The sequence below is a fragment of the Cryptomeria japonica genome, chromosome 5, assembly GCF_030272615.1.
Source record: "Cryptomeria japonica chromosome 5, Sugi_1.0, whole genome shotgun sequence".
Lineage (NCBI taxonomy): Eukaryota > Viridiplantae > Streptophyta > Pinopsida > Cupressales > Cupressaceae > Cryptomeria > Cryptomeria japonica.
This window is the reverse complement of record NC_081409.1, coordinates 820,270,745-820,298,275: the sequence shown is the minus strand read 5'-3', so window position 1 is coordinate 820,298,275 and position 27,531 is coordinate 820,270,745.

Sequence of the window (27,531 nt, the reverse complement as noted above, 5' to 3'; positions counted from 1 at the left end):
TCAAATTTTCTTGATGGATTTCCCATCCTTTCCAAAAACAAGGGATTCAAACACTCTAACAGCAAAGAGGAAATACACATCTCCAAAAGAAAACTCCAGCCAAACTCATATGAACACTCAAGTTGATTTTCCAATCACAAATTCATTTCTTTCAATCAAACAGTAAATTCTTTGGCAACAAGAAATCAGTTCAGATTCCTACCTTCATGTGCAATCCTTGATTAGCTGAAGGAGAGCCCAATTCTGCAGGTCCAGCATCATTCCTTCCCAAACCCCAAATTTCATTCTCAAATCTTTTCCACCAAAAATTTTCTCCAAAATGTCCATCCTCTCCAAATTTCCCAAATTGGGTTATATGGAAGAGTTGACCCAAAATTTTCTATTTTTGGAATAAAAACTTTTATTTAAAAATAATACTTAAAAATTAATCCTTTCTCACAAACACAACAAATTAACTTGCCTTTTCAATTCAAAATTCGATTTCTCATTTAAACCAATTTAATCTTTCTAATTTAATAATCCAACAGAATACAATTAATCTATTGCGATAAAATATCAGACTTTTCTTTTTCAACAGCATAAATATAATGCATTTAATAATCCAAATCAATCATTCAATCGAATTTACTCCCAATTAAAAATGAGCAATCCAATAACAACGAAAATCACATGACGAGAACCCGATTAATTTAATCCATTAATCTTCAATGCACAAACGCATATTTAATCAAGATAATTACTAAAGACTAGTTAACCAATTTAACCATGCACATCAAGCACGCAAACCGAGAAGGTCAACCAAACAGACGACTCGCAAACCCAAACAAAAAGGGATTACCGACGACGACTGGCGATGCTCACTTGAGCACGACTAAGGTCGACTAGGGTCTTACGACCACCTAATCCAACTCTAAGGATTAAAAGGTATGCTCAAACCTGCAAAACCAGGTGACGACGAACCTCACACTCATGCGACTTCGTACCTGAAATCTCCTGCAACCAACGATCATACATGCATACATATATAAAATTAATGAAATCATTAGTCCGATACTAATACCACGAAATAGGGACACTGAATAACCTGCATACAACTAGTGAGAAAACCACATCAATGGCTATGCGTTAATTCAAACATCTAACTATAACATAATATTTCGATAAACTAATCCAGATTAAACCAAGGTTAGAGATCGATTACGGTAGGGGTACTACAAGTTATGTTATGCAGCTATGTTTGAAAAAAAATCCAATTCAGTTAGGTCATCATTTCATCTATGACTCTATGTTGTCATCACTTGATTTTATTTTTCTTCTCCTTTTACCATATTGTTTAACATTAGCTTTTATGTTGTAGATTCTTCAAATCAACTGTTAACTCTCATAAATTGGCCACTATTAAATCCAAAATTGTTGACATTGAAAGGAATTGTACTCTCACAACTATAATTGAAGCAGTAAGGGGGACGCCGCTTAGAATAGAAATGTTAACACAAATCTATCCAAAAGTAGGTAAGTAAAAATAATTCATTTGTTTTATACAACATATAATCTTGCTAGATGTTTTAGTTTTTATATTATCATGTCATCCGATGATTGAAATTTTTTTAAACTCTAACGGTATGTTGTGTTATCTATATGAAATAGATTTGATTGTTTAAACAATTTATAATAATCAAGTAAATAATCCATCAGTTCAAGAGTAATGACAAACATTTTTCTTTTTAAATTGATAAAATGCAATAAAAAATTATATAGAAAAAAGGTAACAAAGAACTGCTGCCAAGAACATTATTATAACTCAATAGAAGAAACAAAATCATATGACCTTCTTATGACACTATAAGGTCAATCATTAAATGTAATAAAACAATTTCATTTACAACAAAGGTGATGAGCTCCTCAAGGGTTTCTGGAGGCGACTCTCATGCTCACAATTTACAGAATGGAGGCAAGGATGAAGCAACTGGAGAGCATGGAGAGTTTGGTTGTTGACATGTAATTTCTACCATTACTATCACCATCAAACATCAGTCTACCACTTTTTAACTTCCAGTATTCAATCAATTACCACCAGTTTGACTTCCACCATATAAATTTTTAGTTTCCACTATTTACAGTCAAATCAACTTCCATCTCAAATAAATGTCACCAACATGCATGCTAGTGTTTAAGCATAGCTGAATAAATTAGTTTAGTGAGTTGTCCAACTAATTGGATAGTTAAGTTTTATCAAATTGATGTTAACTGAATATTAATGTTCTGTTGAACATAGTTTATGCATAACAAGGATTAGTTGAGGGCTTTGCATGTAGATTTGTTTTAGTTTACAAACTCATTATAATTGATGCACATAGCTCTATAATTTAGAATTGACTAGAGTTTTTTATGGAGTGATAATAGTGTTTTGTAGATTTGAGAAAGATGTCTATCGAGGCAAAATGTACTCCACCTTTTTGAGTTGAATAAAGATATTTTATGTGTTTGTTGTAGTAGTGTTCTATTCCTCTATTTAGTCGCAACATTCTATGTTTTTTAGGTAGAAGATTTCATGCCTCGAGTGCAATTGGTTGTGCACATAGGGCCTCGGGTGCACACTCAATGTTGCAATGCTGCACCCAAGTACATGGCCCTGTGTGTGCATAACACCTCGGGTACACTAGGTTGAGCACACTATTCTCTAGGTGCACCTTGGTACATGCACATAATGCCTCAAGTGAGCACCTTGTCCATCATACGCACCCAACCTAGATAAGGTGCACACTTCGACCAAGTGCACACTGGGTGCACTCCAGCATGTGGTCAAAGATATTAAATAAATCTTAAAAATAAATGGAGTTGAAAAGGTTGGTATAAACTCGATCTCCTTTCAATTCAAAGAGTAAACTAAAAATCATATACTTTAATATTGTTCATTTCTACTTATCCTTTTGCAACATTTAGAAGATACAAAAAATCTTTCAACATGGGATTCCTATATCCAGAGCAGACACAAATTTTTGAAATTTGTGAAACAGCACACAAAGCAAATTGATGCCAAGGTTAGTTACTTGCATGGTGCATATGATAATGTATTCATTTGGATTATTATTTCCTATTTTTTAGGTCCTACTTTTATTGATTTTAAAAAATTGAATCACGGGATGCTCTTTTTCAATCGGGACAAGGAGAAAATAAATTATGGGAGATGTACTTCAAAAAATTGGCAATGTGTAATAAGCAGTTTCAAGGCTTTCAATTATAGGGTATCTAGTCTCAAAATGAGAAATAATGTTAAAAAACAAAACTAATTATCTGGAGCACCTCCAGGAAATGATTCCAATTGTAAAAGATATTTTAGCCTTAAAAAAACTTATAGAAGTTAAAAACTCCAGCAATTCGACAAAGACCTTGAATACATCATTGAAACATTGATAAGTTGTCTTACACAGCTACGTTCGAAAAAAAATTCCTATTTAGTCAGGTCATGATTTCCTCTACAAATCTATGTTCTCAATACTTGATTTTATTTTGCTTCTCCTTTTACCATATTATTTACCATTAGCTTTTTATGTTATAGATTCTTTTAATCAATAGTCGACTCTCAGAAATTTTCCATTATTAAATGTAAAACAGTTGGCATTGAAAGGAATTCTACTCTCATGGTTGTAATCAAAGAACTAAGGAGGATGCCGCTCAGAATAGAAATGTTAGCACAAGTCTATCCAGAAGTAGGTAAGTAAAAACAAGTCATTCATTTTATACAACATATAATCTTGCTACATGTTTTAGTTCTTATATTATCATGTCATCCAATGATTGAAAAATGTTTAAACTATTACGATATATTGTGTCTATCTATATGCAATAGATTTGATTGTGTAAAAAAAATTTAATCATCAAGTAAAAAATCCATCAATTCATGAGTAATGACAAACATTTTTCTTTTTTGATTCATAAAGTGCAATAAAAAATTACATAGATAGAGGGAAACAAAGAACTGCTGCCAAGAACATTATTATTACACAATAGAAGAAACAAAATCTTATGACCTTCTTATGACACTATAAAGTCAATCATTGAATGTAATAAAATAATTTTGTTTACAACGAAGGTGATGAGCTCTGTAAGGGCTTCTAGAGGTGGCTCTGGTGCTCATGATTTAGAGAATGGAAGCAAGGATGAAGTAGATGGAAAGCATGGAGAATTTCGTTGTTGGCATGTAATTTCTCCCATTACTATCACCATAAAACATCAACCTACCACTTCTTAACTTCTAGTATCCAATCAGTTACCACCAGTTTGTCTTCAACCCTATAGACTTATAGTTTCCATTGTTTATAGTCAATTCAACATCCAGTTCAAATAAATGTCACACCCATGCATGCTATAGTTTAAGCATAGTTGAATAAATTATTGTAGTGAGTTGTCCAAGTAATTAGATAGTTAAGTTTTATGAAGTTGATGTTAACTGAATATTAATGTTCTATTGAAGAAAGTTTATGCATGGCAAGGATTAGTTAAGGGCTTTGCAGTGTTTTGTTCCTCTATTTAGTTGCAGCATTCTATTTTTTTTTAGGCAAAAGATTTCATCAAAAATATTAAAGAAATATTGAAAGAAATGGAGTTGAGAAGGTTGGTATAAACTCGATCTCCTTTCAATTCAAAGGGTAAACTAAAAAAGATATACTTTAATACCATTCATTTCTTCTTATCATTTTACAACATTTAGAAGATATAGACAAGCTTTCAAAGTGGGATTCCTATATCTAGAGTGGACGAAAATTTTCAAATTTCTGAATGAGCACATAGAGAAAATTGATGCCAAAGTTAGTTACTTGCATGGTGCATTTGATAATATATTTGTCTGTATTTTATTTTCCTATTTTTTCAATCCTAATTTTATTAATTTTAAAAAATTGAATTACGAGATCCCCCTTTTCAGTTGGAAGAAGGAGAAAACATTGTGGCAGATGTAATTCATGAAATTGGTAGTGTGCATTCGGTAGTTGCAAGCCTTTCAATTATAGGGTATCTAGTCTGAAAATGGGCACAAATGTTAAAGAACAAAACTGATTGTCAAGATTGTTTCCAAGAAATGACTCCGCTTATAGAAGATATTTGTCATAGCCCTCTTTTAAGACTTTGATAAAACTTGTTATTATTATTATTAATATTATTATTATTATTACTTTTATGAGTTAGAAATGATAAATTAAACAAGGTCAAAATTTTAAATAAAAATGAGTAATAAGTGGTGACTCACATGTGAGGTCATAATTTACTTGGAAATTATTTATTTCCTCAATATTCTAATTGAGCAAATGGTGTAGGAGAAATAAGCAGATTCTAGAAAAAAAAAAAATTCAATTTCAAAATATTAAGGAATAAATATTATATTTAGCAAATATATGACATGGGAGTTACAAAATTATTCTATGACAAGAATAATTCTATTCATGGCCTTTTTATGACAAAGGAGTTATGAAATTCATATTTGATAAAATGGAGGAAAATTCAAATTCAGTTTTTTAATGCATGGTCAAATGTAACCGCCACTATGACAACAATCATTTTGCATGAAATTAATTTAAACATTACTTATTTAGCACATGTTGTAGGAGGAAATGAGAAGGTTCTAGAAGAGAATCTAAAATTCAAATTTTTGCATGTAACCCCCACTTTTGCATGGAATTATTTTGGAAAAAAAAAAAAAGAAAAGAATGTGAATAATTTAATTCTCTGGTAGGGGGAAATGACTCCCATTTTCTATATATTAAATACAAGATTTTTAAAAAAGGGAGTTGATTGTTTATTTTGGGTGAAGTAATTTCTCAAGTTCTTGTAGATGCTTGTTAGTAGTAGTAGAATTTGGTAACCATATTTCATTGTAGAATTTGTTTTTTTGAGTTTGTTCTTGAAGAATACTCACCAAGCTACAAGGAAGGATTTAAGAAGACTAGGGGGAGATTTGGAGACGGTTCTACAACAAGTTCTCGTTTGATATAGGTTCCATTTTTGTTCATTTGCATGTCTTCTTTCATGATGAATTCGTATGGTAGATCTTGTAGGAAAAAGATCTTTTATCTTTCATACTCGCATGCATAGGTTTTCTTTGTAATGGATTTTATGTAGTTGAAGGAAGAGAAAAAATTTATTCACTTGCATGCATTTCCTATCATAAATTTGGGTAGCAAAAAAATTAATATATCTTTAAAAAAAAAAAAAAACCCTTCATTGGTTCAGATTTTGATTGAAGAATTTATATGCTAATAGGAAACAAAGTTTATATAATTTGCCTATAATCAGTAGACTTCTTTCAAAATATAAATGCAATGAGAATATTGTTAAAATCTCTTATTCCCTTTACCTTGATTCCATTTTTCTACTCAAAAGTTTCTTTTTTTTTTTTTTTTTCAAGAGATTTAAAATCAGAATAGAGATCAAAAGGAAATAAAATGTTTTTATGTGAAATGCATATCTTTTTGCTTATTCATCTCTATGAAATTTTTTCCTGAAAGGTGTATATATATCCCTTTGAATATATATATTATGTGTTGTAAAGCGGAAAATCGCGAGCGAACCCTAAGTGTTCCCCCCACCACTCCAAGGAGAGAGAAAGGGGGTCATTAGGGTTGACGGTTTTCACTTAGGGGAGACTTAACATTCAAAAGAGGGGTTGAAACCCACAAGATCCAATCCCACACAATGCAAGATTGGATTCTAAATGAGTTTCAAGGGTTATGACAACAAGGCTACCTTCTTTTGTAAAGAAATGTGGATAGAAGGATTGAGCTAGGGATGCATGTAAAGTGAGAAAGATTCGCTTATAAACAAAGATAGGAATATAGGATGAAGCTGCAGACCTGGAATTAGCAATAAAATGTCGAGACGGCGTTGTCCTGCAAATTTGAATGAAAGTTGACGGGACGATGGCACCCGGTGTGCACACAGTCCTCCGAAAAATCCGCGAAACGAAGGGGGATCTGTTCGTCTCTGCACAAGGATTCTGGATCTTCAATTACAGCCGCGTACCTACAACCTACACATAGAAAAGAGAGGACGATTGGGGGGTTAGGGATTAGGGGTTTGCCCTTAGGTCAAACCCCGATTTTGGAATTAATCAAGAAATGAGAAATGCTGTAAATGTAAATGATTGTAATGAAAACAAGTACTTGATACCTTGTTGTAAGAATGTTTGTATTCTTACATGTGAAGGTGTAGATGTTGTTGTATGTTGTATGTTGTATGTGATCTCCTCTTCAATGGTTGAATCCTTGTCTTGAATGCAACACTTAGCCTTGAATGGAGACTTAGAATGATCAATTGCTTGAAGGAATGCTTGAATGCTTGAATGCTTGAATGTTTGAATATCGCTTCCGCCTTTTTTTTATCTTACCAAAATGGGAGAGGAAATGTAGTTTATATACTTGTCAATTAGGGTTAAAAGACTGATTTTTCTGACCTTAGGCCGACCAGGAAAGATTATTTTCCAATTTGCAAACTAAAAGACCCGAAGCCCCATAAGAGATCGGGCCAAAAATAGGGCCAGGGACTAGGGCGCTGGGCGCCATGGTCCTGGGGGACCAGGGTACTGGGCACCCTAGTCCTGAAGGACCAGGGCGTTGGGTGCCATGGTCCCACCTCCCAGGACAGCAGGGTGCAAGGAGGATCAGGCTAGGGTGCTGAAAAATGCAATTTTTGATGTCGTGGACAAGTTTCGGGGTCTCCATTTAGGTTCCGTGTTGCATCGCCATCGCGAAAACCCAAATGCGGTTGAAATTGCAAGTGTCACAATTTTAGGACGCTACACATGTTTATTTCTCTAGAAAAAAAAATTGTCTTTGAAAAATATATTTCTTCTTTGGGAAATCTCTATGTTTTTTCTCTGAAAAATTTGGTTCTGAAAAATATTTATCTCTATAAAATATTTTTCTCTAGAAGATCTATGTGTTTATTTCTCTGGAAATGTGTCTCTAAAATATATATATATATATATATATATATATAATTGTCTCTTTGTGAAATTTTTGAATTCTTTTATTCCTAAAGTGAAATCTGTGAAATCTATCTCTCTATTTTTTTTAATTTCTCAAACTGAAATTAATGAAAATCTCTCTCTCTGAAAATTTTCATCTCTCTCTAAAAATTTTCATTTCTCAAAGTAAAATCTGTGAGTTCTACCTCTATGTGAAATCTTTAAAATCTTTACCTCTCAAAATTATGATCTTTGTTTATTTATCTCTGGAATATTGATCTACCTTTGTCTATTATTTCTAGATTACCCAACCCTGTGTACAATATCTCTATAAACAAGAAATTTTATCTCTATTTTTTTTAATTAAATAGGAAAAAAATAAAATAAAATAAATAAATAATAATAACAAGCCACAAAATCATTATATATATATATATAATACCCTTTTTTTTATGATTGTTGAATATAATAATTATCTTTATTTTTCCATGGGTTAAAAGAAAACGCTTTTTGTTGTTTTAAAGAATTCTTTTTAGTATCCTCTCATATTATATTAAGAGAAAGTTTATTTTTTGAGTGTTATGAAATAATTATATTGATTTATTTGAGTTATTTAATAAAAAATATATATATTTTATTAGTTGAAGATAACTAAAATTTATTAGTAATAATTAAATTTGTTTTATTAAAGGTAAATGAAACAATCATATCTTTTTAAGATTATTTAGTTGAAATTTATTTATATTTAAGTTGTTAGAAAAGAATTATTTGTATCATTGGGATTAATTTGCACATTTGAAAATTAAAAATTGTTCATATTAGTTGAATTAATTTATAGTTAAGCATTACAAATAATTTTAATAGTTAAAAACTTTTTCAATTTATTTAGAATCTAAGGATTTATTCTTAAGTGTAAAATATAGTATTAAAGAAAAAATTAAAGTGGTAATAAATTTTCTAGGGAGGAGGACGACAAATGTAACTCATGATAAAAGAGTTTGATATGGAAATTTAAGTTGTAAATTTGGACCTTCCTTTTAATAAATACTTTATATATACAAAGATCTCACTATCTCCCTCCAAGATGGGAAAAGAGCCTTTGGGGGTTTTAAAGGATAAATATTGCATAAGGTGAAATGGTCAAATTACACTTGTGGAATTCAAATAGATAATTATACATTAAGAGATTTATTATAATGAATTAATCCTTCTTAGGATGTAGATAAAATGGTTAAATCTCCTTATTAAATAAAATAGTTGACTTAAGGAAAACAAAAGAAAGGGAATTGACATTGCTCTCATGCATCTTGGGAAGCTTTTGCACCAATGAAATTGTTGCAAGTATTGAATTCTCCCTTATTAGTTAGTCTCAAATGGAACCTAGTAGTAAATGAATTTCTCCAAAACATTCAATACATTTCAAATATTTAATTTCTTTATTTCGAAACCACCCCTTTGTATATTTAAATTTGTGCAAGTATTAAGGGATAAAATAATTTACCTACTATGTAAATGTGCTTAGATTTATAGCACTCTTCATGTATTTCAATCAATATGAATTTCCTTCAATCCAAGAAGTTGAATATTTGATTCGTTTCTTTGTTATATTTCAAGGGCATAAAGGATGGTCATTTCTATTAATGGTTAAAAACATTTACCTTCTTGCTATCAAGAAACATAAGGCTAGTAAAGGAGAAGTTACTTTAATATTGCAAGTAATTAGTATAGATATATTTGATTAACATTTAAGTTTCGAAATGATTTTTATACAATCTAAAGGGTATAATCTATTTTGGAAGAATAGTAGTATTAATCAAGGTGTAAAGAAATTTTATTTGAAAACCAAAATAGTTTAGTAAATGGGTGTGACAAAGGTTGAAATCTTTTACGTGAGATTATTAAACCAGACTTACCTTGCGGACCCCAAATTTAGTACTTATCTCTAATTTATAAATTATCTAACGAAACTTACCTTCAAAGCTAAATAAAGTTAGGATTCGTTGTTCTAAGATTATTGGGTTGTATCATTATTAAGCAAATGAGTTTTGAAGAAAATCACCCCATGATCACTTGGAGAGTAATATAATAAATTTTAATTGAAGTACATTTTAGGAGCGAGCATTATCTCACTTCTAAGAATTTGGAATTGAAGAGGTTGTCATATGTAGGAAATATCTAAGGATAAAGTTAACATTACTTCAACTAGAAGAAATCGTTAGTTATCTCTTGTAATCTTGCAAGGAATTGACATTAGTTCTAAAGAAACTAGAGGAAGATTGATTCAAATTGCTTAGGTTCTTTATTTTAGTTGATTAGCAAGTATTAGACTCTATTCTAATCTTATTTTCGAACAATTAGTGATTAAAAGTATTGTGGTTATTAAAGCATATTGTTCTTTTCTTTTTCCTTCAAACAAGTGAATATTAATTTTATTTCCAAGTAATATTAGATAAATTAACTTTTTCTTTAAGCAATTTAGTACCTTTCAAGAAGTATTTCAATATTTTTCATAAGTTATAATTTTACAAGTTTTCAAGCGAAAATTCCTTGTATATCATAGTTTCATTTTCATGATTGTGTTAGTATATTGCTTTACATAAGACTCGCGAATTCAAACTTAGATTCCTAGTTGGACAAATAAACAAGAGGAGATGAAACCAAAACCTTAGCAATGTTCAGTATCTATGGTGCCTCTAGGTCACACTTACAGGTAATGTCATCGTGTTGAACTACTGGACTTAATGCCTAATAAAGTTGCAACAACGATGTCTGTGGCATCGTCCCTGTAAATCATCAGGGAGAAATAAGGGACATATGGAAGTTAAAAATGCAAGGGGCAAGTAATCCCCTTTGGATCGATAATCTAAAAACATAATTTTAAATGAAATTACATCCGCTTAGTTAAAACCTTAGAAAACCCAATTAGGGTTTGGTTGTGTGTAATGATTTTGGAAATTTATTTTACCTTGATTAAATTCAATAGATGATAATGGATTAAGGGTGACGCATTTAATAGGAAATAGGACTTAGTTGTTTTAGGACACAAGCAGAAGGCCACCTTAAGCCTTTTTGCTATAGAGCTACCATCGTGGGTAGCAACCACAGAGAAACTATCTAGGACATTGACCCTAGAAAGGGTTGTGTACCCACCAAATAGTTTACATTAAACCATAGTTAGAAACCAGAACTACATACTTTACGCCTTGATCCCATGCCGAAACGGGTATGTAGGTAGTCTAGGGATGGAGTTGTCCCTTGTACTCAGGCATTCGGAGATGGGGACTAGGATTTGGTTAAGGATGAGTTGATCATTTTTTATTGAAGTTCCTTGGTCTTTCAATGAAAGGGTATATTAACACTAACTGGAAGATTATAAGTAATTCAATGCATACTTGAAAGGGATCCCGTATGGATTCGCTTGACTTCCTAAGGCTTTAGGCCAAATTTTGAGGCGGAACTCAAGCCTGTTTATTTTAATTTTTTTTTATATACTCCTAAAGACAGCAACCTCGGTGCATTCCTAGTAGGGGACTGTAGTCTTTAGAGAGTGACTCAAGACCTGAATGGTCCTGATGAGTCTAAAGTCTCTAGCTAGAGCATTACCTATTCTTTGAATAGATGCCTACTCCATTTGGGTAGATGCCTATCCTGAATTGGATAGATAAAACTCCCTGTCCCATATGGATAGATGCCTAACCCATATGGTTAGATGCCCATCCCGGTTGGATGGATGCCTATTTTGTATGGATAGATGCCTAGAGTATGCAATTGAATCAAACACAATTAACAATAAGTGGGAATAAGTAATCATCATATAAAAAAAAGCAGTTGAGTTTTTTTTGGATTAAGTTAAGTGGGTTATTACATGTGGTATCAGAGCGAAGGTTCAAGTCTAGGCCTTGAGCTCACTTCAACTTATGCAATCTTGAAGAGTATCTTGGAAGTAGTTGGAAGTAGTAGAGATAAATTGATTGAATAATAAATTTGAATTTCAAGAAAAACCTAGATGGTACAAGGAAAGTGGAAGAGGAAATCCTACCACCACAAGGAGTCAAAGAGAAGTTAGCAATGATGGAAATCAATAAGAACAAGTAGTGAATCAACAATGATATTCGAAGCTATAATCAATGTATTAACTGAGCAAAGGGATAAGATCAAGAATGACATCGAAAAAGAGAAGTGGGAATCAAAATGAGGATCTTGGCAACAATCGAGAAAATGAGATGAATAATAAGAGGGGAAATAATATGTTGGATCTATCTAAGGATTTGAAGAAAATTAGATGGAAAGAAAATTAGTGAAGGAGCAGAAATTGGTTGAATGAAATGGAGAAATAATTTGATCTAAATGACATTAGTGAAACAACTAAGGCATTATGGGGTCCCTATCAACTTATCAAGAGAGTAACTAATTGGTGGATTAACACGAAGGAATAAAATGGGTATAACAAGGATATAACCACATTAGAACAATTTTTTCAATATTTCTATTAAAGATGGCTATCTTAACTATTCTTAGATGAGAAGGTGACATAATTCCATAATCTTCAACAAGGGGCTTTGACAGTTCAACAATATTGAAATAAATTGCCAAATTTCTAAAACATGTACCTATGTATCAAAAGATGAGGAGGGTCAAACCAAGAAGTTCATTTTTGGGCTAATTACCAACATAAGGGTAGAAGTTGATGAAGGAAGTACTTGAGAAATATTTAAATCAAGAAAGGAAGATTCAAACCCTAGTAACAAGATAGAGTTTTACCAAGAATCGTTCATTCGAAAGGAAGCATTAATTCAAGGGGAACTCAAACTTCAACAAGTATCAAGAATTTAATAAATCTGAAAGTAGGCCACCTCCTAATCAATCAAATGGATGGATACAATAATAACATGGGCAATTGTGATGGAAATGATCAACAAATAGGATAAATTATCTACCAAGGTTCGATGAAGCAAGGAATGATCCTCATATGAACCAGGGGGAATAACGATAGGGAAATTCAAAGTCTTGGAGAAGTGCCAATACCAATTGCAGAATAATGAAATTGATTAATGTAGGTATAGTGGAATCAATATGATGAAAGGAATGTTACATACAAAGAAGCAAATGAGATGCAATAGATGTTTTCACTTTTGATATAGACCTATTATGAGCAATTAATTATTTTAAGCTTTATTTAAATAAGTGCATCAGGATGATGCACAATTTAAGGGGGAAAGGATGTCATAACCCTCTTTTAAGACTTCGATAAAACTTATTATTATTATTATTATTATTATTTTTAATATTACTTTTATGAGTTAGAAATGATAAATTAAATAAGGTCAAAATTTTAAATAAAAATGAGTAATAAGTGGTGACTCACATGTGAGGTCATAATTTACTTGGAAATTATTTATTTCCTCAATATTCTAATTGAGCACATGGTGTAGGAGAAATAAGCAGATTCTAGAAAAAAAAATTCAATTTCAAAATATTAAGGAATAAATATTATATTTAGCAAATATATGACATGGGAGTTACAAAATTATTCTATGACAAGAATAATTATGTTCATGGCCTTTTTATGACAAAGGAGTTACGAAATTCATATTTGATAAAATGGAGGAAAAGTCAAATTCAGTTTTTTAATGCATGGTCAAATGTAACCGCCACTATGACAACAATATTTTGCATGAAATTAATTTAAACATTACTTATTTAGCACATGTTGTAGGAGGAAATGAGAAGGTTCTAGAAGAGAATCTAAAATTCAAATTTTTGCATGTAACCCCCACTTTTGCATGGAATTATTCTAGAAAAAAAGAAAAAAAAAGAATGTGAATCATTTAATTCTCTGGTAGGGGGAAATGGCTCTCATTTTCTATATATTGAATACAAGATTTTCAAAAAAGGGAGTTGATTGTTTATTTTGGGTGAAGTAATTTCTCAAGTTCTTGTAGATGCTTGTTAGTAGTAGTAGAATTTGGTAGCCACATTTCATTGTAGAATTTGTTTTTTTGAGTTTGTTCTTGAAGAATACTCACCAAGCTACAAGGAAGGATTGAAGAAGATTAGGGGGATATTTGGAGGTGGTTCTACAACAAGTTCTCATTCGATCCAGGTTCCATTTTTGTTCATTTGCATGTCTTCTTTCTTGATGCATTCGTATAGTAGATCTTGTAGGAAAAAGATCTCTTATCTTTCATACTTGCATGCATAAGTTTTCTTTGTAATGGATTTTATGTAGTTGAAGGAAGAGAAAAAATTTATTCACTTGCATGCATTTCCTATCATAAATTTGGGTAGCAGAAAAATTAATATATCTTTTCCAAAAAAAAAAAACCCTTCATTGGTTCAGCTTTTGATAGAAGAATTTATATGCTAATAAGAAACAAAGTTTGTATAATTTGCCTATAATCGGTAGACTTCTTTCAAAATATAAATGCAATGAGATTATTGTTAAAATCTCTTATTCCCTTTACCTTGATTCCATTTTTCTACTCAAAAGTTTCTTTTTTTTTTTTTTTTTATCAAGAGATTTAAAATCAGAATAGAGATCAAAAAGAAATAAAATATATATATTCCATGTTTATTTCTCTGGCAAAAAAAATTTTCTCTGAAAAATATATTTCTTCTTTGGGAAATCTCTATGTTTTTTCTCTAAAAAACTTGGTTCTAAAAAATATTTATCTCTGGAAAATCTCTATGTTTATTTCTCTAAAAAAAAAATTGTCTCTGGAAAATATTTATCTCGAGAAGATCTATGTGTTTATTTCTCTGAAAATTTGTTTCTAATATATATATATATATATATAATTGTCTCTTTGTTTATTTCTCTGGAATTTTTTTTTTTGAAAAGTATAATTTGTGAAAAGCTATCTCTCTCTAAAATTTTTTAATTCTTTTATTCCCAAAGTGAAATCCGTGAAATCTATCTCTTTGTTTTTTTTAATTTCTCAAAGTGAAATTAATGAAAATCTCTCTCTGTGAAAATTTTCATTTCTCAAAGTAAAATCTGTGAGTTCTACCTCTATGTGAAATCTTTAAAATCTTTACCTCTCAAAATTATGATCTTTGTTTATTTATCTCTGGAATACTAATCTACCTTTGTTTATTATTTCTAGATTACCCAGTGTACAATTTCTCTGTAAACAAGAAATTTTATCTCTATTTTTTTTATTAAACAGGAAAAAAATAAAATAAAATAAATAAATAATAATAATAAACCAAAAAATTATTTTATATATATATATATATATATATATATATATATATATATATATATATATATATATATATATATATATATATATATATATATATATATATATATATATATATATATAATACCTTTTTTTTATGATTGTTGAATATAATAATTATATCTTTATTTTTCCATGGGTTAAAAGAAAATGATTTTTGTTGTTTTAAAGAATTCTTTTTAGTATCCTCTCATATTATATTAAGAGAAAGTTTATTTTTTGAGTGTTATGAAATAATTATATTGATTTATTTGAGTTATTTAATAAAAAATATATATATTCTATTAGTTGAAGATAACTAAAATTTATTAGTAATAATTAAATTTGTTTTATTAAAGGTAAATGAAACAATCATATCTTTTTAAGATTATTTAGTTGAAATTTATTTATATTTAAGTTGTTAGCAAAGAATTATTTGTATCATTGGGATTAATTTGCACATTTGAAAATTAAAAATTGTTCATATTAGTTGAATTAATTTATAGTTAAGCATTACAAATAATTTTAATAGTTAAAAACTTTTTCAATTTATTTAGAATCTAAGGATTTATTCTTAAGTGTAAAATATAGTATTATAGAAAAAATTAAAGTGGTAATAAATTTCCTAGGGAGAAGGACGACAAATGTAACTCATGAGAAAAGAGTTTGATATGGAAATTTAAGTTGTAAATTTGGACCTTCCTTTTAATAAATACTTTATATATACAAAGATCTCACTATCTCCCTCCAAGATGGGAAAAGAGCCTTTGGGGGTTTTAAAGGATAAATATTGCATAAGGTGAAATGGTCAAATTACACTTGAGGAATTCAAATAGATAATTGAACATTAAGAGATTTATTATAATGAATTGATCCTTCTTAGGATGTAGATAAAATGGTTAAATCTCCTTATTAAATATATAGTTGACTTAAGTAAAACAAAAGAAAGGGAATTGACATTGCTCTCATGCATCTTGGGAAGCTTTTGCACCAATGAAATTATTCCAATTATTGAATTCTCCCTTATTAGTTAGTCTCAAATGGAACCTAGTAGTAAATGGATTTCTCCAATATATTCAATACATTTTAAATATTTAATTTCTTTATTTCGAAACTACCCATTTGTGTATATTTAAATTTGTGCAAGTATTAAGGGATAAAATAATTTACCTATTATGTAAATGTGCTTAGATTCATAGCGCACTTCATGTATTTCAATCAATATGAATTTCCTTCAATCCAAGAAGTCAAATATTTGATTCATTTCTTTGTTATATTTCAAGGCATAGAGGATGGTCATTTCTATTAATGGTTAAAAACATTTACCTTCTTGCTATAAAGAAACATAAGGCTAGTAAAGGAGAAGTTACTTTTATATTGAAAGTAATTAGTATAGATATATTTGATTAACATTTAAGTTTCAAAATGATTTTCATACAATCTAAAGGGTATAATCTATTTTGGAATAATAGTAGTATTAATCAAGGTGTAAAGAAATTTTATTTGAAAACCAAAATAGTTTAGTAAATGGGTGTGACAAAGGTTGAAATCTTTTACGTGAGATTATTAAACCAGACTTACCTTGCGGACCCCAAATTTAGTACTTATCTCTAATTTATAAATTATCTAATGAAACTTACCTTCGAAGTTGAATAAAGTTAGGATTCGTTGTTCTAAGATTATTGGGTTGTATCATTATTAAGCAAATGTGTTTTCAAGAAAACCACCCCATGATCACTTGGAGAGTAATATAATAAATTTTAATTGAAGTACATTTTAGGAGCATACATTATCTCACTTCTAAGAATTTGGAATTGAAGAGGTTGTCATATGTAGGAAATATCTAAGGATAAAGTTAGCATTACTTCAACTGGAAGAAATAGTTAGTTATCTCTTGTAATCTTGCAAGGAATTGACATTGGTTCTAAAGAAACTAGAGGAAGATTGATTCAAATTGCTTAGGTTCTTTATTTTAGTTGATTAGCAAGTATTAGACTCTCTTCTAATCTTATTTTCAAACAATTAGTGATTAAAAGTATTGTGGTTATTAAAGCATATTGTTCTTTTCTTTTTCCTTCAAACAAGTGAATATTAATTTTATTTCCAAGTAATATTAGATAAATTAACTTTTTCTTTAAGTAATTTAGTACCTTTTGAGAAGTATTTCAATATTTTTCATAAGTTATAATTTTACAAGTTTTCAAGCAAAAATTCCTTGTATATCATAGTTTCATTTTCATGATTGTATTAGTATATTGCTTTACATAAGACTCGTGAATTCAAACTTAGATTCCTAGTTGGACAAATAAACAAGAGGAGATGAAACCAAAACCTTAGTAGCATTCGGTATCTATGGTGCCTCTGGGTCACGCTTATGGGTAATGTCTTCGTGTTGAACTACTGCACTTAACACCTAATAAAGCTGCAACAACAACATCTGTGGCATCGTCCCTATAAATCATCGGGGAGAAATAAGGGACATATGGAAGTTAAAAATCCAAGGGGTGGGTAATCCCCCTTGGATCGATAATCTAAAAAGATAATTTTAAATGAAATTACATCCGCTCAGTTAAAACCTTAGAAAACCCAATTAGGGTTTGGTTGTGTGTAATGATTTTGGAAATTTATTTTACCTCAATTAAATTCAATAGATGATAATGGATTAAGGGTGACATATTTAATAGGAAATAGGACTTAGTTGTTTTAGGACACGAGTAGAAGACCACCTTAAGCCTTTTTTCTATAGAGCTACCATCGTGGGTAGCAACCGCAGAGAAACTATCTAGGACATTGACCCTAGAAAGGTTTGTGTACCCACCAAATAGTTTACATTAAACCATAGTTAGAAACTAGAAATACATACTTTATGCCTTGATCCCATGCCGAAACGAGTATGTAGGCAGTCTAGGGATGGAGTTGTCCCTTGTACTTAGGCGTTCGGAGATGGGGACTAGGATTTGTTTAAGGATGAGTTCATCATTTTTTATTGAAGTTCCTTGGTCTTTCAATGAAAGGGTATAGTAACACTAATTGGAAGATTATAAGTAATTAAATGCATACTCAGAAGGGATCCCGTATGGATTCGCTTGACCTCCTGAGGTTTTAGGCCAAATTCCAAGGCGGAACTCAAGCCTGTTTATTTTAAATTTTTTTTATATACTCCTAAAGATGGCGACCTTGGTGCATTCCTAGTATGGGAGTGTAGTCTTTAGAGAGTGACTTAGGACCTGAATGGTCCTAATGAGTCTAAAGTCTCTGGCAAGAGCATTACCTATTCTTTGAATAGATGCCTACTCCATTTGGGTAGATGCCTATCCCAAATTGGATAGATGAAACTCCCTGTCCTGTATGGACAGATGTCTAACCCATATGGTTAGATGCCCATCCCAGTTGGATGGATGTCTATCCCATTTGGATAGATGCCTAGAGTATGCGATTGAATCAAACACAATTAGCAATAAGTGGGAATAAGTAATCATCATAAAAAGAAAATCAGTTGAGTTTTTTTTGGATTAAGTTAAGTGGGTTATTACAATATTTTAGCCTAAGAAAAACTTATAGAAGATAAAAAGGAGCAATTCGACGAAGAGATTTAATACGTCATTGAAGCATCCATAACTTTTGTTACGTAGCTACATTTGAAAAACAATTCCAGTTTAGTCAAGTCATCATTTCCTCTATGACTCTATGTCCTCATTACTTGATTTTATTTTGCTTCTCCTCTTACCATATTATTTAACATTAGCTTTTTATGCTACAAATTCTTCAAATCAACTGTCAACTCTCAGAGACTAGCTACTATTAATTCCAAAATAGTTGGGATTGAAAGGAATTATACTCTTACTGTGATGATTGAAGAAATAAGGGTGATACCATTTAGAATAGAAATCTTAACACAAGTCTACCCAGAGGTAGGTAAGTAAAAATAACCCATTTGTTGTATACATCATATAATCTTGCTAGATGTTTTAGTTTTTATATTATCATGTCATTCGACGATTGAAAAAATGTTTAAACCGTAGCAGAATATTTTGTTTGTCTATATGAAATAGATTTGATTGTGTATTAAACAATTTTTAATCATCAAGTAAAAAATCCTTAAACTCATGAGTAATGACAAACATTTTTCTTTTTTAATTGATAAAATGAAATAAATAATTAGACAAACAGAGGGCAACAATGAACTGCTGCTAAAAACATTATTATTTCTCAATAGAAGAAAAAAATCCTATGAACTTGTTATGACACAATAAGGTCAATCATTAAACTTAATTAAACAATTTCATTTACAATGAAGGTGATGAGCTTCACAAGGGTTTCTAGAGGCAGATCTGGTGGTTACGATTTAGAGAATGGAGGCAAGGATGAAGTAGATTGAGAGCATGGAGAGTTTCATTGTTGGCATGTAATTTCTCCCATTACTATCGCCATCAAATATCGGTCTACCACTGCTTAACTTCTAGTATGCAATCAGTTACCACTAGTTTGGCTTCCATCGTATAGACTTATAGTTTCCACCATTTATAGTCAAGTCAGCCTCCAATTCAAATAAATGTCACCAACATGCATGCTACAGTCACCAACATGCATGCTACAGTTTAAGCATAGTTGAATAAATTAGTTTAGTGAGTTGTCCAAGTAATTAGATCATTAAGTTTTATCAAATTGATGTTAACTAAATATTAATGTTCTCTTGAATATAGTTTACACATGACAAGGATTAGTTAAGGGCTTTGCATGTTGATCTGTTTTAGTTTACAAACTCTTTATAATTGATGCACATGACTCTATAATTTACAATTGAATGAAGTTTGTAATGGAGTGAGAATATTTTTTTGTAAATCTAAGAAAGGCCTCTATCTAGGAAAAATGTAATCCATCTTTTTGAGTTGAATAGAGATATTTTATGTGTTTGTTATAGTAGTCTTTTGTTCCTCTATTTAGTTGGAACATTCTGGTTTTGTTTTTTCTGGGAGAAGATTTCATCAAAGATATTAAAGAAATCTTGAAAAGAAATGGAGTTGAAAAGGTTGGTATAAACTCGATCTCCTTTCAATTCAAAGGGTAAACTAAAAGTGATATACTTTACTACTGTTCATTTTTTCTTATTGTTTTGGAGCATTTAGAAAATATAGACAAGCTTTTGAAGTGGGATTCCTATATCCAAAGCGGATGCAAATTTTTTAAATTTGTGAATGAACACATAGAGAAAATTAATGTCAAGTTTAGTTACTTGCATGGTGCATATGATAATACATTCGTCTGGATTATTTTTTCCTATTTTTTTAGTCCTACTTTTATTGATTTTAAAAAATTGAATTACGGGATGCACTTTTTCAATTGGGAGAAGGAGAAAAAATTATGGAATATGTACTACAGAAAATGGACAATGTACATTGGGTAGTTGTAGGCCTTTCAATTATAGGGTATCCAGTCTCAAAATGGGCAAAAATATTAAGGAACAAAATAGATTGTCTAGAGCTCCTCCAAGAAATGAATCCACTTGTAGAAGATATTTTAGCCTTAAAAAATATTATAGAAGATGAAAAGGAGCAATTCGACGAAGACCTTGAACACATCATTGAAGCATCAATAAGTTGTGTTACGCAACTACACCTGAAAAAATTCTAATTTAGTCAGATCATCATTTTCTCTATGACTCTATGTTCTCATTTCTTGATTTTATTTTGCTTCTCCTTTTACCATATTGTTGAATATCAAATTTTTATGTTGCAGATTCTTCAAATCAACTATTAACTCTCAGATATTGGCCACTATTAAATCGAAAATATTTGGGATTGAAAGAAATTCTACTCTCACAGTTGTAATTGAAGCACTAAGGAGGACGCCACTCATAATAGAAATGTTAACACAAGTCTATCCAAAAGTAGGTAAGTAAAAACAAGTCATTCATTTTATACAACATACAATCTTGCTAGATGTTTTAGTTTTTATATTATCCAAAAGAGGATGTTGTTTCTCTTATTGTTTTATGCATTGTCATACTGGTACTGCTATAATTGTTAATCTGTTTTACCATCATTAAGTTTGTTTTACCAGCACTAATTTTTAAGTTGGATTAATTGGTTTTGGGTTGTAACTTATTGAGAACTAATTCACCCCCCTCCCCCCACCCCTTAGTTGTCTTTCCTAGTTCCTAACAATTGGTATCAGAGCTTGGTCCTCTTTTTGTAGAAGCCTAACAACTTGAGGAGATCCTATGGCACCAAATATTTTTAGGAAGGATGGTCCTAAAATTGATGGAACTAACTATGGTATATGGAAGATCATAATGGAAACACATTTGAACTGCATTGGAAGAGATATATGGGATGTTACAAAGAATGGCTATGTTGGTCCTACTCTGAATATCCCTCATCCACCGACATTTACTAAAGACTTGGAGAATGATTGCAAAGCAAGAGAAGCACTTCTGAGCATATTATCACATCAACAAATCATGGGATTATCAGATAGATCTACTGCAAAAGCTATTTGAGAAAAACTAGAAACATTGAATGAAGGAGATACCATTGTCAAGATTGCAAAATTGGAATGCTATCGGGTCAGGTATGAAAATTTAAAAATGGAAGAAGATGAAAGAATTTCTACATTTATGGAGAAGAATTTCTGCATTTATGGAGAGAGTTAGTGAGATTGTTTTAGGAATACAATATGGTGGAGGATCTTTAAGTGAAGATGAAATTATTTCTAAAGTTTTAAGAGCTTTGCCACTGGCTTACAAAATGAAAGTGTCAACTATTAATGAGTTGAGAACAATGCCTAATACATCAATTTCTAGAGATACTTTGGTTGGAAAACTTTTAGCATTTGAGCTTGAAGAGTTTGGTCTTATTGCTACAGTCAAAACTAATATATCTTTCTAAGCATCATCATCATCTTACAAATCTTATTAGAAAACACTTTATGCAAAAGAACTTGAAGATATCAGGAGAGAAAATGAAGAACTTGAAGCACTATTTGCAAGGAAGATGCCTAAAGGTCCAATAGGAAGTAAATATGAAGGTAAAGCACCTTTCAAATGTTTTAATTGCAATAAAGTTGGTCATATGGTGTCTAGGTAACTTGATAGACATGCAAGACTAAGAGAGGAAACAAAAAGAACATATAAACCTAACCCTGAATATCAGAGATATATATTTAAGAAAAATAGAGATAAGTCATGTTACTATGCAGATGAAGGTGTTACAGATGGTTTAGATGAAGATCCAATAGACAATTGATGGGCATTTGTTGCATTAAAGGAAGAACCACTGACACCTATTGTCAAACTGGTAGAAAAGGCATTAGCAGCAAAAATTGAAGAAAATGATGAATGGATCATTGATAGTGGATGCTCGCATCATATGACTAGTGATAAAAGAAAATTCTTATCTTTACAGGAAATTCATGGAGGTCTAGTAAGATTTGGAGATGACAAAGCGTGTTTAATCAAAGGAAGGGACACTATATCTTTGGATGGTAAGCACAATACTGAAAATGTTTATTATGTTGAAGGTTTAAAGCATAATCTTTTGAGTGTTGGTTAGTTAGTAGAAAAAGGATTTCAATTACAATTCAAGAATGAAAAATGCAAAATCATGAACATAACTGGATTGGAGATTGCAACCGGTAATCAGACTAAAGGTAATATCTTTCATTTGAATGCCAGCGATAAGACATGTTTTATTGCAAACATTGATGAAAGCTGGTTATGGCATAAAAGACTTTGTCATGTGAATTTTGATTGCATTGTAAAGATCAGTTCAACTAAGACAGCAAGAGATTTACCTAAGATTGTGAAACCTCATAATTCGATATGTAAGGAATGTCAAATGGGAAAGCAAGTTAGAACAACATTGAAGAGCATTTCTGAGAAATCCAATAATATTCTTGATTTAATTCATATTGGTTTATGTGGTCCAGTAAGAACAAGAAGTCTTTAGGGTGATAGATACTTTATGCTAATAATTAATGATTATTCAAGAATGTGTTGGGTTACTTTTCTTAGGGAGAAATCAGAAGCTTTTGGAAGATTCAAGATATACAAGGAAATGGTAGAGAATGAAGCCAACAAGAAAATCAAATGTTTGAGATCTGATCATCTAGGGAATTCAATTCATTCTATGAGGAGAATGGAATCAAAAGAAACTATCAGCACCCCGAACACCCTAGCAGAATGGAGTTGTGGAAAGGAAGAACATAACTATACTGGATACAACAAGAACCATGATGATGGAAGCAAATCTACCTCATGTGTACTGGAGAGAAGCAGTGAATACAACAGTTTATACTTTCAATGGAGTTCACATCAAAAGTGAAATTGGTAAGACCCCTTATGAACTATGGTTCGATCATACTCCTACTCTTAAATACTTTAGAATATTTGGAAGCAAATTCTATATTAGGAGAGATGAGTCTATTGGAAAATTTGATCCTAGAAGTGATGAAGGAATATTTCTTGGTTATTCAACTAGAAGCAAGGCATATAGATGTTATAATAAAAGATTGCAGAAAATCATTGAGAGTACTAATGTGAAGATAGATGAACATTTTAGAGGAGATTCAAGATCTGTAGAACTAACAGTAGAAATGATTATAAATGAACTGACATAGATTGCACTGGTACAGAATGAAGAACCAGTCACACCGGCATCATCAAAAAACTCAACTGTAACTGAAGAACAACAGCCTGTAAGTAGAAATCAGAATAAACCTCGGTATGTAAGATTGAATCATTCAGAAAATTAGATAATTGGAAATAAAAATCAAGGTGTTATGACAAGAGGAAGATTGGCAAATGAAGAGGTATGTTTAATTTCTCAAGTTGAACCAGCAATGAAGAACCAGTCACACCAGCATCATCAGAAAACTCAACTATGACTGAGGAAAAACAACATGTAAGTAGAAATCAAAATAAACCCAGGTATGTAAGATTGAATCATTCAGAAAATCAGATAATTGGAAATAAAAAACAAGGTTTTATGACAAGAGGAAGATTGGCAAATGAAGAGGTATGTTTAATTTCTCAAGTTGAACCAGCATCAATTGTTCAAGCACGTGAAGATAAACATTGGATGAAAGCAATGGAAGAAGAATTAGATCAGTTTGAAAAGAATAATACTTTGACATTAGTTCCCTGACCTAAAGACAAAAATGTAATTGGCACTAAATGGGTATTTATAAATAAACTAAATGAGGATGGTGAAGTAATCAGAAACAAAGCAAGATTAGTCTGTAAAGGCTATTCATAGAAAGAAGGAATTGATTATAATGAAACCTTTGCACTAGTAGCCAGAATTGATGCAGTTAGACTATTTCTTGCATTTGCAGCTCACAAGAACTATAAAGTTTATCAGATGGATGTAAAATGTCCATTTTTTAATAGAGATCTTGAAGAGGAAGTTTACATCGAACAACCTAATGGATTTTCATTAACAGATGATAAGGATATGGTTTGCAAGTTAAGGAAAGATTTATATGGGCTGAAGAAAGCTCCTAGAGCTTGGTATGCTAGATTGGATAAATATCTTTTAAAGCTTGGTTACACAAAAGGTAATGCTGACAACAATTTGTATTACAAAATCACTAATGATGACATTTTGGTTATTGAAGTATTTGTGGATGATATCATTTTTGGAGGTGAAGAAGAGTTTGAAATGTCTATGATTAGAGAGATAAAAAAATTTCTAGGTTTGCAGATTTCTCAAACATATAAAGGTATATTCATATGTCAAACAAAATACTTGAAGGAACTTTTGAAGAAATTTGGTATGGAAAACTCCAAGCTAGTAAGCACTTCTATGACTACAACAGATAAATTGACATTAAAGGATGATTCAACTCCTATAAATCCGACAAGGTACAAATCTATAATTGGAGGATTACTGTATTTGACACAAACAAGACCTGATATAATGAATGCAGTGTGTATTGTTTCTAGATTTCAAAGCAATCCTAAAGAAAATCATGAATCAACAGTAAAAAGGATTTTATGGTACCTACAAGGTACAACAAATCTTGGTTTATGGTATCTTAATGATGAAAATTTTGAGTTATGTGCATATACAGATGCAAATTGGGTTGGAGATGTAGATGACAGAAAGAGTACCACTGGCAGTGCATTGTTTCTTGGCAGAAGGTTAATTTCATGGATCAGCAAGAAGCAAACTTGTAAATCATTATCTATAGCAGAAGCAGAATATGTTGAAGCAACAACTAATTGCACTCAGGTATTATGGATCAAGCAAATGTTGAAGGATATCAAGGTAAAATGCAAAGAATCAATAATTGTTCATTGTGATAATTCAACAGCAATTGATATATCAAAGAATTCGGTATTTCACTCTAAAACAAAGCATGTTTCTATTAAGTATAATTTTCTGAAAGAGAATGTTGAAGCAAATGAAGTGAGATTGTTCTATGTGAATACTAAAGAGAAAATTGCAAATATTTTTACAAAGCCTTTGCCTAAGGAAACATTTGAATATCTCAGAGAGAAGCTTGGGGTAATTTCCCCACTGATAGAGAATTGAATGATGAAGATTGGCATAAAACCGACAGGGACTAACAGAAAAATCTTTTTCTAGTCTTGATGAATGAGAGCTACTTCTCAAGGAGAGTAGTTAGATGTATGTAATGTTTTGTTTCTTAACTGCTTTGGCATTTTATGTCAAAGGGGGAGAGATATCTATGGAAAAACATTGTACTTGGGGAGAGATGTATTTTTGGTTTTGATTGTATTGTTTCTATTTTTGGTACAAAATTTTGTATTGATCTATTTTGGGAGATTATTGGTATTTGGTATTTTATTTTTGGCACTTAGATGTTTTTCCATCTAGTGTTTTCATCAATGCCAAAGGGGGAGATTGTTGGTATTATGGATGACTTCGTCATGTGTTGCATAGGTTTTATCATTGATGTCAACACTTATCTTTCTGGAGTTCTAGATTGTTGATTTGACACTCTAGTTATATTAGTTTATTTTTGAACCGACACACTGTGGTCTCAACATGGATATTGGCTTATGCACAATCACTGGTATATGCTTCACCGACATGATATATGATTCACCAACAATCATGATAACGTGTTATCATCTGTAGATCATTTGGTTATGTCGAAGACATGGATTGGATGTTTGGATTTGGTGTTTTTCTTATTGGTCTAATCAAGTTCACATATTTGCCTTTATCGGCATATAGGTCTAGGTTATGGACCGGTACAAGATATCATGTTCCAGATCAGCACGACTCATTTTTTATTGGATAATGTGCAAATTTATTGAGCTGACATATTGTATTACATCAAGACTTATTTGTAATTAATTTAAATGTAATATCTTTAGTGAGCCGACCTTATGATGAGGTCTTAGGTTTTGTATAAATAAATGTAAGATCTTATTGAAGATCATATTATGAGTGTGTGCAAATATTGAAGATCATTGTAGAGCAAAATTAAGCAGATCCTTGTGTGAATCACACAGATATTATCTGAAGGTTGAAGGAAAGGTTATGAAGGTGTTTGGCACTCATGGTCAGAGCTTAAACTAGTATTGAACCCAGCATTGCAGATGCTATATTGAAGCAGTACATTGTTATTGGATTTAACCATCCAATTGTAGTTAGGGAGACTCCTGTTTTGTGATTGAGTAGTGAGCTCTAGGCGGTTGGCGTTTTTGCATGTGAAAACCCCATTATTGTATTCACTTACTATATGTGGGAAAAGTGGGTCGATAGAACAAAAAATGCAAAAAATGGAGCTCTATGGAGCCTTGCTCACACACCCACAGGACTTCTTGGTGCAAGCTATGGAGTAATGAAGTATCACTCAGCTTCCCAAGGTTGGTCACATGGTTCTCTATCTTACACGGTCCCTCAAATCAATGGTTTTGCTCTCAGATCACTAAGCAAAATGGTTTAGTGATGACAAATGCAAGAACGAGGGATGTTTTTGATAGATTTTAAAATGAAATGCATCCTAAGCTATGCATGATTCTAGAAATGCAATAAACTAGATTATAAGATGACAAGGTTAGTATAAATACTATCCTAACATGATATATTAGTCTATGATTGAGCTTTATGATAAAGAAAGTACTCTAAACATGCATATTTAGACTAATTTCTAATTAAAAGAGCTAAAATGATGAGCATAAAAATGATATGAAAGCTTGAATGTATTTGAGCATAAGTATGATACTACAAACTTGGATTGATCTCTCCAAAATGGAGGAATGAAAGCTCTATTTATAGCAAAAAATAGGGCAATGGATGGTCAGAATTGAAAGAGTTGATCAAGGGTTGAATTTGAAAGTTGGGAATCCATGTTTGCAATTTGCACCAATGAAAT